A 14220-nucleotide genomic window follows, 5' to 3' on the forward strand; every position below is an offset into this window, starting at 1 on the left:
TTGGACTTCAAACTGGAAGTACTTACATTTATTTCCATGGGAGATTTTAATTCTTTTCCAAGTAATTTCAGCATTTGAAATCTAAGCCCTTCAGTGCTGACAAATACACCCCAAATAGTAACACAAGTATTTTTATAGTCATTTAAAAAAACATTAATCCTCAATTTCTACCACTTTTCATCCTAACTAATCATATAATGTTCCAATCTCTATTTCTATTGTATGTGTGAACTGTAGCTCCAAAGTCTAAGGAAGATTAACACCAGAAAGTAAATCTTTTCTGCACAGATAGATGAAGAATAGCAATACTTCATTATCCTGTTTTGAGTTCTTTCAGTGTTTGATTATAACATGGTCCCAGTCACTCCAAACAGTGGAGTTTTATTCAGTTTCTGGTTCATTTTATATTAATCACATTATAGAGGCAATGTGTGCCATTTCACTCATATATTTCTTCTAAGATATTCTTGCAGCAAAAGCAACATTCAAATCAGTGACTTCAACCAGATTCTTCAGCAGGTATCAAACCACCACAGGGAGAACTGAAGTTTTCACAACTGAAGCCCTTAGAGCAGGCATAAAAAATATATGTATATTTATCCACCATCAATATAATCCAGATATGTCCCTGAAGGCAAGAAGGGAACATTGGCACTTTATGGAATTAAAATTTCCACACAGGCATTTAGAAAAGAATCAACAAGACAGGTATCCAAGCCAATATTTTTCTAGTTAGTACAGGTACCAAAGCCAAATATTCTCTAGATTTCTAGTATGGTTTTATAAAAGTGTAGCAATGCTGCAGCACTTTGAGTGAAGTTGTTCAAACACCATCACTGCCCCCATGGTTCTGCTCCATCTGGTGTCCTTTGGAATGCCTGCTCTTGTCTGAGTGTCACACCAAACCTCCCTGCAAAGCTGCCCTGTCCAGGCATCCTGGGATGCAGTAGGATGGGGATACAGAAACATACACCCACTCAGCTTTTTAAATTCTGCTCAAGAGAGAATAAAATAAATAAACTCATGGCTTGAAATCCATTTACAGAAGAAATGAGATCAATGAGAAGAACTGACACCACAGAAATGGGTCCTGTAGTACCCAGTTACTGGTTTCCATCACTCCAACAGATTAATTTTTAATTCTGGGTTGATGTTTTTAAGTCTTCATATAGTTTTGTGGAGGCACCACAGGGAAAACAGGTCCTACCAGCTGGTATATGATGACTTCAGAAAGCTTTGGATCACAGCAGAAGTTTTCTGTGCCCAAACCACCACCCCAAGCTGCTCAGGCAGACCCAAAATCAAACCAAAAAGGACCACATGGATTTGTTCTCTGAGAGCCTGCCCTCCCCACACCAATCTCTCCTGAGTGCTCCCTTCTGCACAAGGCACACAATATCCAGTCCCAGTGAAAGCATCTCAGGGGAGTTAGCAAATGCCTTCCTCTACAAACTCTCAGCTCTTTATAGGTCCCTGTAGGAGAATTGCTAGCTGCTTTAATCCAGATTAGTCCAACAGACATGTTGGACACAGCAGACTACTTAAATGCAAACTAGAATTTTATCTCCAAACGAGAAAAAAGAAATGTGACATTGTACCTTTCCTCCATGCAAAGAGCATTAAAAAATTCATTATATTGAGCCAGCAAATGTCTAATCTCCTTCCTCACCTCAGCAGAATGTGACTTTACCAGGAAGGGGACAATACTGAGCTATAAACACCACGAGAGCAATTTCCCAACAGATCTCACTGATTTGGGGCAACTTCATCCCATCAAACCTCAGCAATCATTTTTTAGAAGAGGGAGCACCTCAAGAAAATGCAATTGTGCGATTTTAGGGTGTTCAGATTCTCCAGGGCCATGATGCCTCCAGCACTACAGCAACAGCAGCAGGGCAGAACATAGGCACTGCCTGAGCAAGGAGCCTCCAGAAATCTCCTCTTAAAGAAATAAAGGGTTGTACAGAAACAGGGGAAAACCAGCCTGAGCAACCCTCCCCAAAGCACCCCAAAAGTGCACAAAGGAGGAAGGTTAATTCATTCTGTCTCTTCACAGCTGGCAAGAGGCAAAGCTCAAGGCCCCTTATCTGTCCTGTCCTGCAGTATTTTACCTGCCTTATCCAATTGCTTCCCATGCACAGCAGTTTTCCAACTGAACAGAGAGGTGATAGAAAATACTAGTTTTTAAATCTATGGAAACTGATTTGGGTTTCTTCAACATACATGCGAGTTAAATGAAAAATAATTTATTTTAAGAATTACCTCTGTTGTCACAGGATCCCTGATCACTGGCCTTTGCTTTCACCTATAGACAGTGAGTATGAATGGAAGATCTTCATGAGTATCTGAGTTAACTCCTGCAAACAGTATATTTAGTTTCTTTTTCAGAAAATTAAATAGTTTCACAAGAGTTTGGTGAAGGCAAGCATTTTCTGGAGAATGGACTTGAGAAGAAATTCATTTCCACTGAGCCTGAAGGAACTTAAATATATGCAAGTGCTGCTCTGCCAAGACCTGCAAAGCAGCTGAGGGAGGGACTAAAATAAAGTTTTCACTCCATACATACATTTATAAAATGATATGGATTTTTTATTAACATATATCACAGGACTGCAGAGCCAAAACTGCATTCCCACCAAAAGTGTAATGAGCAGCAGTTCCTGTCTAAAATAGAAAGGAACTGGACTGCAGGAGCACTGCTACCTTGAGTGAGGAGGTATTAATGCCTGAAGGAAAAACAAAATAAAACAAACAAACAAACAAAAAAAAGCCAAAACATTTTGTCAAGGGCAAAAAAAATGGTTTTGCTTTGACTATCCAAACCCACCTTTTACTCCTTTACTGTTTAAGGAGTAAAAACCAAAGTCTGAAGTCCAAATTGACAACTCAAATTCAGTGTGTTGAGACTGTCTTCCAAAATCTGCATCTATGGCAAGAGCAGTCATTTCCCCTTCCTTTACCCCAGGTAAAATGATTTTGATGCTGATCATCCACACCTGCTGCAAGGCTGATGTTAAATTTCCATCCACCCAGCTAAAATGCAGCCCAGAGCCCAAGATTGTTACCATGTTGCTATAAAATATTTAAACTTTCTACCTAAACATGTTTTTTTACTGATCTCTGTTCCACATACACAAAAGAAAGAAATTAAACTCAACCTGAAAATAGGACAAAACCTTCAATTGTTCCATTCTGAAGGGTTGGTTTTTTGTTTTTTTTTTTTTAATGAACTGTTGATTTGCTTGTTCTCCATCCAGCTATAGCCCACAGAAGTTCCCCATTCCAGGTATCTGTCACTTAATGTCACTTAAATATCTCTCTGGTGGCTCAAGCACTGTTCTACACAAGAGAAATGTTTAGGACAGTGCCCCAGTTTGGAATAAAAAGGCAGATACTCTCACTGGGAGCAAGTTCCAGTCAGCCAGAAAAAAAAAATCAGGAATCCAGAGAGAACAGGAGCCCTAAGCCCTGTTTTGGTCAGTGCCACTCAAATTTTTAAGGACCAAGCTAACTCTAAACACACACATATGTATCTATATCTCAATTTGAAGGGGCTGGAGGAACTCCATAATTATATGGTGTCACAATAAAAGCAGCCTTCCTAATCAGCTTCATCTATCTTGTTTCCTGACAAGTTAATTGTTACTTGCTTGTAGAAGAGACGTTTGTGCAATGATTCTATAAAGATAAGATATATTTTGTGCCCAACACACACTGGGATATTGGTTACAGATACTTATTACAGCTTGTTGATTCAGCCTGTAACTACTGAATAAAAAAGTTGTTAACAAGAGAGGGTTTATTTGTTTGTTTTTAAGAGTTTGTTTATTTCATTCACCCAGGCTGTAGCCAGCTGAAACTCTTCTCCAAAGCCAGGTCATGTGTGATAAACAGTTTTAATTGAAGAATGCAGAGGATTTTACTTGACATCTCAAGAATTAAATCCTTCCACTATACAGGGACGCCACTCAGCAGCTTGCAGTCCACCTTTCCCTTTCATGTTCCAGGATGGGCAAAGTAAAATGAACAAGGGCAGGAAAAAATTTTAGAAAATAATTTCCTCCTATTCTGAAGCTCATACTGGGATTTCACTGTCAGCAGTAAAGAGAGTGGAGAATCTTATTCAGTAATCTGCCCTGGCTCCCACCTCATCTTTTATTTGCAAACCCTTTGAAGCTCCTTTGCCCAGGTGAGTGCACTGGTACAAAGCCCCTTCTGAACTGCTCCACCTTTTTCTGGAAGAACCCTCTGTGATTCCTGGCCACTTCTTGACCCTTGTGGCCATAACCAAGTTTTTATTTTCCTCATGTTCTTTATCAGTAAAAGATTCATAGCAGAATCTTCACTTTACTTAGGGCATCAGAGCTCTTCCCACACAGCTGGGCAGCCCAGCCCTGATTTGGCTGCAAGAAAAAAGGCTGGAGATGGCCTTTGCTCCCCTCTGATGCCAGATGCTATCATGCAGGTGATGTTCCACCAGCAGCACACTGGGAGTTTTACATTAAATTTTTTAATCCCCCAGCAACATGTCTTGCTGCAGAGGAAGGGAGCAGCACTGCAGAGCTGATGATGATTTGGGCACAGAAACCATGGCAGAACTGTGTTCTTCCTTTCCAACAGAAATAAAATATTCATTTAAGCATCTTGCCCTCTTTTTTTTTTTTTTTTTTTTTTTTTTTTTTTACGGTATTCCAAATATAGAAGGTTATGTACAAGAACAAATTTTAAAGGAGTTTTTCATGAGATCCCTGATGTTTTTATTAGGAGAGTCTGAAACAAGAAACTACCAAACTTAATTCTGTTACTGTGGAGTGAAGGATCCCTGGAGGACATCCCACGAACAGTTCATTAATTAGCCAAGCCAGCAGTACCACAACATTCCAAGGGATTTTGGGAAGCAAAACCCCTGTTTGCTGCCTGTTCCAGCCATCTTCCCTTGCTTCAGTTCATGGAGATTAACTATGCCAAACAGGAATCCCAGGAAAACTCCCCAAAGGGAAGGCTTTCCTTAGGAGGATATTTTAAATATTACTGCTAATTATTTGAGTTACATTCTCAATTCTTCTCAGGTTTTCAGACCTTATTGTCATTTGCACTCAAGCAGTGTGTATTTAACAACTAACCAGGCAAAACTTATTTTTAATAAATCTCTGACATTTTAGACCTGCCAAGTCACATTTCCATACCAGGGCACTTCTGAGTCAAACAAAAGCTGTGGTTAATGTGACCCATAAAAATGAAACCCATCAAATAATATAAATATAAAATATGAAATATATTTTAAAATAGTTAAACCCATAAAAATCCTTAAACAACACTAGAATCTAAAGCCAGAATCTCCAGTAGAAATCTTAGGTGTTGCCAATCTTTTATTTCCATCAATGGAAAGCCACTCTTAACCTGCAACCAAGCTGAGAAACTCAACACAATTCTACTGTCGCCACATAACAGCTGCAGCATACAGAAAAATTTAGGAGATGGTGCTTGATGGTTAATCCTTCTCATGATTAATACACATTTCCATCTTTTTGTGTCTTTGGGTGGTGTTTTTTGGTTTTGTTTCGCTAATCAAGGGGGGTCATTCTATAAATTGAGTGCAGAATGAGGCTCCCTGCAGTGTCCTGCTGAGACCCATCACGGCAGACTCACAGTGGAAGCTCCCTGCTTTTAGTGCTGGGGCACATTGCAGTGAAAAGTCATCTCCTCCTGACTGGCCTGAAGCAATATGAACAACTTCCCACTCCCCAGGAGAGGTTCTCATTCACCTCTGCTGTGTCCTGTCTTGCTAAAAACCTGTAAGACATCTTCCAAGTGGAAATGCATAATTCATCACCATGACTATTTTATTAACTTACATATCTTCAGCACAATGTTCTCCCATGCCCAAAGAGTATTTTTTTTTTCTTTTTATTCTGCACAAATCATGAATAAATTTCTTTTCTGTACAGACATCAAGCATTCTTTGTCTCCAGCACAATGCCAGAGCAAGGACTCACGGGTTGGGTCCTTCCCTTCTGCTGTAGGTTCTTCTTGTCAATAGATAAATCTTAAAGTAAGACAAGGACTAGGTCTAAGAGCAATTGTCAGGAGGAAAAAACAAGTCAGGAAAGCTGTGAAAAGCAAGTGGGCAAAGTAGAGCAAGTTTTTACCATTATTTTTCCTTTCTTTGTTTCAAAAAGAAACTGCTGTGCAGCAGGGAGAAGGGGAGGCTGGGGATTGCAGTGTTTTGAAATGTATTTTCTTCTTTTGAAGATTCCAAATAACTTGCAGTCCAGAATTCCTTGTTCTTAGCAAGAACAGATGGCCTTTGCCATTATTTCTAGGTGATTTAAGCTCCAGCCTAAAAGTAAGCCAGGTTGGACACAGTTGCACCAGAGTTAAGAGCTGGAGGTAAATAACTCACCTTGCTTTCAGAAGTTATGTCTAACACTAAACCCCAGGTACTCCGTTGGGTTGAACACTTGACTAAAACTGATTCAAATCTGGATATTTGCAATGAAATCAGGTCACACCAGAGATCTCTGCAGCCTTTTTTTCCAGCCTGCAGCAGCGTCCAAGAACAGATGGACAAATCCCTCGATCAGCCTAAGCCCGTGTTTCTCATTTCCCAGGGCTCCTGAGGCTTCAAACCCAGCATCTTAAGTGCTTTGGCCACAGGGAATGGCTGCACTTGACCACTTTCCACATGCACAGGACAAGTTTCCACTCCCTTGTTCTCTCCTAGCACGCAAGGGGTGTGCACAACCAAGAGCTGCTCCTGGGAACCTCTGCACTCCCCCAGGCACTCACTGAAAAGAACCCAATTCTCTCCTCCCCTTGTCCACAGCACTCAAACCAGCACAGAGCTCTTCCCCTCCTCTCCCCCTGCTCCCTTCCAGATTGACAAGTACCTATTCCCACTGAGCTGTGCTGCACTGACTCCATTCTGTGTCCAGATGCTGCCTTTCAGCAGCCCCTGAACTGCTTCCATTGCTGCTTTCCAGGCTGGTAGGATGATGGCTGTGCAAAGATCCAGGCAACACATGGATTTATGTGGTCATAGAATGCTCCCTTCTGTTTTCTATTCCTTTTCTAATAATTCCTACCCCTTCAGCCAGCTTTTTGGCAGCTGCCAAGCACCCAGCTGACATTTCATAGAACTCCCTAAAATGTTAACACAAAGATCTCACTCCTGATTCATAACAGTCAGTCAGAGCTCAGGCTTCGTATGAAAATTAGGATCCCTATGTACATTACTCCACATTTATCTGGAGTGAATCTCATCTGCCTTTTTATTATCCAACCACTCAATACTCCAAGGCCCTTTTGCAGCTCCTCTCATCTCTCTTTCTTGACTGGTGATCATCAACATACCAATACTCCTTTTTTCCAATGCACAAGGAGTAGCAGAACAACACAGGTCTGCTCCCAGCTTCCCTGCACTGTGAGAGATGACTCTCATTTCCTACTTTTCATAGTCACCTTTTGTCACTGCAACCACCTTTGTTCCTATTCCCCCGCGTTCCTTAATACCCTCTAAGCTGATCCTTTCAAAGGCTCCAATAATTGCATTAGCATCAGCTTCCCACTGCAAAAGTCACATTGATTCTTCCCTATTTTGCTTTTTCCATGCAATCAGCTACCTCTAGGCCTTATTAGCTTTACCCAGCTGGCCTACTATTGACACGAGGCCCTTGGCTCTGTGCTTTCATCCCACAGCCCTCAACTACTCCAAGAGCCATTTTTCATTCCTCAATTGTCTCTTCCTTATGTTCCTGCTGCCCTTTTGGATGCCAAGCCCAGCTGCCATGGAATTTTGGCTCTAACTCTTACAAACAAGTGTAGGATGGTCAATGCAAGCAGGGCTCTGGCAACAACTGCAGGAATCACATCCCTGCCCTTCTCAGAGCTGTGTCTGCTGGAGGGCTCCCCTGGGAGCTACTCCTGGTAGCAGCTGGAGAATTTAAAGCTCCTCACTCATTTCTTAGACCAAAGTCTCACCTGCCCCTGTGCACATTCCATCACACCCTCTTCAACCAAACAAAGATCTGTTCAAATCTCAGTGTTTCCTCGGAGTTTCACAACATCTGCCAGATTTTCTGCTGCTGAATGAAGTTCTAAACCACCTCATTCTCATCACCATGTCTGGGAGTGTGTGAGAGGTGTCTGGATGTGGATTTTGAGAATGGGGTTTAGGGGTGATGCTGGTGGTACTGGGGTGATAATCTTGAGGGGTTTTTCTGAACCTGCTGATTCTGTGGCTTTGGATTACACAGTTTCAGACACTTTTCACCATTTCTCCTTTTAAATTGCCCTTCACTCTCATCTCTTCTAAGGCAGCAACAGTTCCTCTGCTCTTTTGACAAAATCATCTAAACTTTCTGTGCAGATGCTCTTTCTTTCAGAAATTTTTTCCATTTCTCATCACCTTATATCATTTTTCAGCCACTGCTCTTCTCTTTTCTGGTCTTGTGCACAGCACAGGGAGTGTTTCAGTGGGCTCCACTGCTGAGGCCCCAGTCCCACTCTGTTGAGACCCCTCCTCCAGAGCCCAGGCCCTAAACACAAATATGAACCACAACCACTGGTTCATCCCCAGCCCCAGAAAGCCCATGAGGTCTATAATTCTTGCCACTTGGCAGTCATGCTGCGATTCCCAAAAATGCAAGTAGTCACACAGATGAGAATTCTCTTGGGAAGGGACCCAGATGCCTGTGACTGAAGGAGCAATTTGGATGCCAATGCACACCTGCAGTGTGGCCTTTTGGCAGGACCCTTCCTGCTCTGGCTGCACTGAGGATCCCCTGTGCAGTGCTTTTCCCCTCCTGGGCAGGTCTGGCTGGGAGCCTGGAGATGAGATTGTCTCGCTCAGGAGCTGCAGAGCAAAGTTAACAGTGCATGGAGGCACAAGATTGAAGTTCTGAATCGATTTCCTCCATGTCAAGTTGGTCATCTGTTTTAACTGCAGTTTGCAATTACCAAATCCACACCAGAAAGATATAAAGAGAACAGACTTAAGACCTTTATGCTGTTAATTTCTATGTCTATCAAACCATAATTTAAAACTTGCAGCTGTGTCACAAAAATACTGCTACAGCCATCATTTATCAAGGAGAGAACAGAGATGGAGAGAGGGATCACCCCCCAAGATGCTCAAACCAGCAAACCATGAGCTGAGCTCAGCACACACATCTCTGTTTTCTTACTCCTAAGAGCTCTAGGCCCAGGTTTTACTTCTATCTGCACATTCTAAAGCAGATAAATCAAATTCCCCACACTGCATAATCTTATAAAACTGTTCCCCATAGCAAAGAAGGGATTGTCTTTTAGCACAAAACAAATCTTGAATCACAGAAGGTACAACAGACAGTTTTCCCAACAATACTTTGACATTAATGATGCCTTTATTCATAAAGACACTGAAGCAAAGAAGCAGTTGCAAGAACAATCAGAAACACAAAGAAAATAGGGTTTAAAGTGTAGTTCTCACTATTATTTGTAGACAGAAAGAAAAATTATCTGCACAAATGTAAGAAACATTTGCCTCATGAACATTAACATGTATGTGAAATATTATGCTGATGGAGAAAAATCTCCTTTCAAATCAAGACAATTAAGATTAGTGCATAATTGAAATAATCATCACAAGAAAGTGAACAAGTTTTCAAGTTGCAAGGTCATGAATCATCCAAATGAAATTGCAAGGTCATGTGTCATCCAAATGCAGCATAACAGTGCATCTATCTAAAATACAGATATTTACATAATCGTTGCAGGGGTGAGAGCAGCCTTTGAAAAGAGCTTTCTGATGAATAAAACTTGAGAAAAGGGGAATAAAACCAAGCAAGAAGAGAAGAGATGCTTGTCCTTGGAGGAAAGCAGGTAGGGGGAAGAACAATCAAACTGCTGGACAGCATTATGGAATGGGATGTTCCCAGACCTGCCAGCCTGGCAGAGTTCATTTTATTGTCTCTGCCAATTCATCCCCTCACACACACACACAAAGCAGCAGAGCTCTCAGCCAGGCAAACTCCTGAGCAGTGCAGGGCTCTCCTCCAGGACACCCAAATGTCCAACACACATGAGCTGAAGAGAGTTGGTTTGTGGTGGGGTTTTGTTGGTTGGCTTGACATTGTGCCTCCTCTCGAGAGGATTCTAAGGAATGCTGTCTTGGAACCTAATTCCCAGCTGAAATGGTGTAGATACAAACCAAGGACAGGTTATTGATGCTGCAACCACCTGGCCTCCCACGGAGCACCCAGGATTCTGCACTACACACCAGCAGGTGCAGCACCACTTCTTGTCTTCCTCACATCAGCGCTTGCAGGCAACCAAACCACGATTTAAACAGCCAGCTGTGCTCCAAGAAGAATCTACAACCCTTCAGACCTCCAGGATCACATCTTCCAGGCTAGATGGGGCTCTGAGCAACCTGGTCCTTGCCATGGCAAAAGCTGCAATGAGATCTTTAATGTCTCTTTCTACCCCAATCAGTCCATGATTAAACGAAATCAGTGCCCCTGATAAAACATGAATAAACAAAGAAAAAAAGTGCTGAGTCTTCACAGAAAGAAATGCAGCCCTGCAGCTCCCAGCTTGCACAGGAGGGATCTGTGCCATACTTAAGACTGTATCATCACATCTGGATTGAGTCAAACAAGAATTTAGATAAACTTTGCACTCGACTTGAAGCTGCTGGTGGAAGCCCAGCCAACCCCTCTTGTTCCTGTACCTCATCTCTGAGTGAGGGAAGTACCATCACAGCTCCCTTCTTAAATTTAAGTTACATTTTGCTGTTCCAACAGTGATTGAACACTTCAGACAAACCTCCTTTAGGGCAGCCCCCATCATTCCCAGGACACTGATGAAACCCTCCATCACCCAGCTTAGTTACACACACCTTAATTTACTTCTTTAGTCATCCCAGCTTGTGTTTCAGCAGTGTTGCAAAAGGAAAAGATGTAAAATGTGAGAGTGCTGCACCTTGGACTGCCACAGCAAAGCTTCACATCCAGGACCATGAGCACCAGAGCACAGCTATGACTGCTCAGGTGTGCTCTGGTACACATTGCCTTGGAAGGTAAATTTAACTGCTGCTATCCTGCCTTTGGCTGACTTTAGTAAGGGATTGAAGTGAACCGATGCAGCTGGGGCTGCAGCAAGCTCAGACATCTGAGCAGGGCTTCCCCTCCCATGCCAAGGAGTAACAAGGCATGAAGAATGTCTGGTGCTGCATGGTGGCTTCACCTACAGCTGTACTGTACCGCTTCCCTGCCCTAATTCATGCAGAAATGTAAATAATTTGGGCACAAAGTGAAACAACAAAAGCCTGGTGTTTCGAAGCACAACCAGAACTGCTTTCCATACAGAGTTTTCTTTCCAAAAAGGAAAGTTGCCTTCAGTGAAGCTCTGCAACCGCCATTCTGAACAACAGGGGCACAGCAAGGCCTCGAGCAGCTCTTCCCTCCAAATACTGAAGGGCCAGCCCTGCACAGAGGATTTCACTCATTTATTCCTTGTCCCTGGATAACAGCCAGTGCAGCTGGGCAAACCTGTGTGCACACAGAGCACACAGAGAGACCTTGATACTGTCTCACAAGGGTCAGGCCACCAGCACTGCGGGAAATACTCTGTACCAGGAGAAAGGAATAGAATCCCTGGGTAGTTTGCATTGGAAGGGACAGAATCAACTCCCTGGAGCTGCTGCTCATGCTTCTTTTGACACAATGAGCCCAGCAATCATCCTTCTGGCCTGCACTGGCCTCTGTTCTCTCAAGTAACAGAGCTGGGATTTGGCCTGACCCCAGAATCCACGGCTTGACCTTGGGGAGCACACACGATGCCTAGAGAGGCTGCCCTAAAACAGAGGCCAGACAGAGTTAAAGAATAAAGTAGGGATTTATTGAAAGGCCTCAATGGATCCACCTTGGGCAGCACAAGAGCCAAGCCAGATTTACACAAAATGGTCACAAAATGGACAACCGGTCACAGGGTCTCTCAATTTTATAAGTTATGGTCCATTTACGTATTAGGATTAATTGGTCAATGACAGCTTCAGGTTATGAAGCCCCATCCTCCTGGTTTGCTTTCTTAGTTCACCATTGTTTATGCTTTTTGGTGAGGCTGTAAGGCTGCCCTTGGTCTCAAGCTGGTAAAGGATTGTTTTGTTTAATTGCCCTGTGATGAGAACTTGCTAACACTATGAAGCTCAGAGTTACACGTCAAGGCAGCACAGAATCTGAAAAATATGAAAGCTAAAACTTAAGGCATCACACAGAACTGCTTGATCACATCTTTGCTCTCTCTGCTTCGTGGCAGAAAAAAAGCACCAATGCCTTGGACAAAAATCACCAGTAAAATGCCCCTTCCATGGGGAAAAGAGCTGTGACACCCTGGGGGTTCACAAGAGCACATCCTCAGGAGGCCTCATGGAGACAGGAGATAAAAAAGTACCACATGGCCCCCTCTATGTGGTGGATAAGCACAGGTGGGTGGCTGTCCCCACACCCTGCTGGTGGCAGCCCTGGTGATCCAGCCTCCAGGCTTGGAGCTCCACCTGAGCAGCCAGGGGGAAGGGGAGGGTGCACAGCACACAGCAGGCTGGGCCAAGCTTTACCAACTGTGAAATCCAACCCCCCTGGCAGCTCCTCACACTGATCCCCTCTTCTGCTCAACATCAGCCACTTCCCATTCTCTGGACAGGACCCCCAGACTGGAAGCATATGGTCTCTATGCTAATTAAGGCTATCAGGCTTCCCAAATTTTTCGTGGAACGCCTGAGTTCTCTCACATTCATACCATAGCAGCAACATCCCCTCAGGGATGAAAACTTCAGGGGCAGCAGGGAGCAACAGCAAGGAGAAAACAAAAATATGGTATCAACTTCTGGCGTGGCAACCATTACACCTGGTGGATCAACCATTTAACAACAATTACAGTCAGGATTTTTCTGTAAAACTGAATCAGCCTAGAATATATCACATGCTATGTGCTCTCCACCAAAACCCTGCACAGATTCCAATCAATCCAATCTTAAGAACATTTCCCTGTGCAATTCCCCCAGTAAACAGTTCAACCATTTACCAGCATTATTGATTTACATAGTTCTTAACAGCAGCACTGCACAGCCATTGAATAATTAAGGTTTAAAAAGACCTTTAGGATGATCAAGTCCGACCTTTAAGATCAACCAGCACCCACACCCTGTTCTCAAGTGCCATCTCCATATGTTTTTTGAACACTTCTAGGGATGAGGACTTCACAATGGCACTTCACACATCCCACCACCAAACAACATATTCCTCACCCCAAAATCAAAGGCCAACTCCCTTAAAACACACTCTGCTCAACACTAGCACGCACTTGCCAGTATATTGTAGGAAATTCTCCTTTCTTTCTCACAGGTATTTCTGTGTATTTGTCTGCCTATAGTTCAGTCTGAGTCAGTTCACAGCTCCAAACATGTTCCAAAAGCATTTTATTTAGAAAGGCCCAAATATCCGTTTCATACAGTCCATTACATCAGAACATTGTAACAATTTCATCTGCTTCAGCCTGAACAAGAAATTATTCCCCACATTCTTTAAATAGAGAAGCTCATGTCAAAGAAAATAGCTTTCAGATGTTTTACAACTCTTTCATCCACAAAGGAATGCTTGGGGCTTATGAAAATATACACCTGCTCATTTGAAAACAAGTCTTTCCCCGCAGTGAGAGGAAACAACAAGAAAAGCAAAACCAATGCAACAGCTCTGGCCACCACACTGAAAAGGCAGCCAGGTACAGAGCCTGCTGCCACAGTTGGAAAAGCTGAGTGAAACTTCATCTTCAAACAGCCCTGAGGTTTCTGCCCTGGAGGAAAGCTGGCTCCCCTGCCACAGCCCCCAGGCTCTTCCAGTGCCCTCCTGCATCTTACCTGGCCTGGCAATGTAAACCCACAGGTTCAGGATCAGACTCCTCCCAGCTCACCTGGAAGCCCATAGGAAAGGTTGCCACGCTCCTGGAAGTGGGACATGTCAATAATGCATGTCCCAGGATCATTTACATCCCTAATGCACAAGCCTGGTACCTGCTAGTCAGCCGTGACGCTCAGTGCAACATAAGCAGGTTCTTTTCACAGCAAATAAATACTCCCAGCCATCAGCAGATTTGTATCATTAACTGATATAAATGCAAGAGAACAGATATTTTTCTGTGGGTCTCACAGCAAAGTAATCTTTGTTATAGGCTGCTCTCTGCAGA

The 14220-nt window shown here is 43.2% G+C and overlaps 1 protein-coding gene across 14 annotated transcripts in view; it reads right to left on the reverse strand.

Moving 5' to 3' along the window:
• Positions 1–14220, reverse strand: part of LOC110473259 (protocadherin-15) — a 632634-nt gene that overhangs the window by 598086 nt on the left and 20328 nt on the right. The gene's annotated exons all lie outside the window — the stretch shown is intronic.

The sequence above is a fragment of the Lonchura striata genome, chromosome 6, assembly GCF_050655825.1.
Source record: "Lonchura striata isolate lonStrDom1 chromosome 6, ASM5065582v1, whole genome shotgun sequence".
Lineage (NCBI taxonomy): Eukaryota > Metazoa > Chordata > Aves > Passeriformes > Estrildidae > Lonchura > Lonchura striata.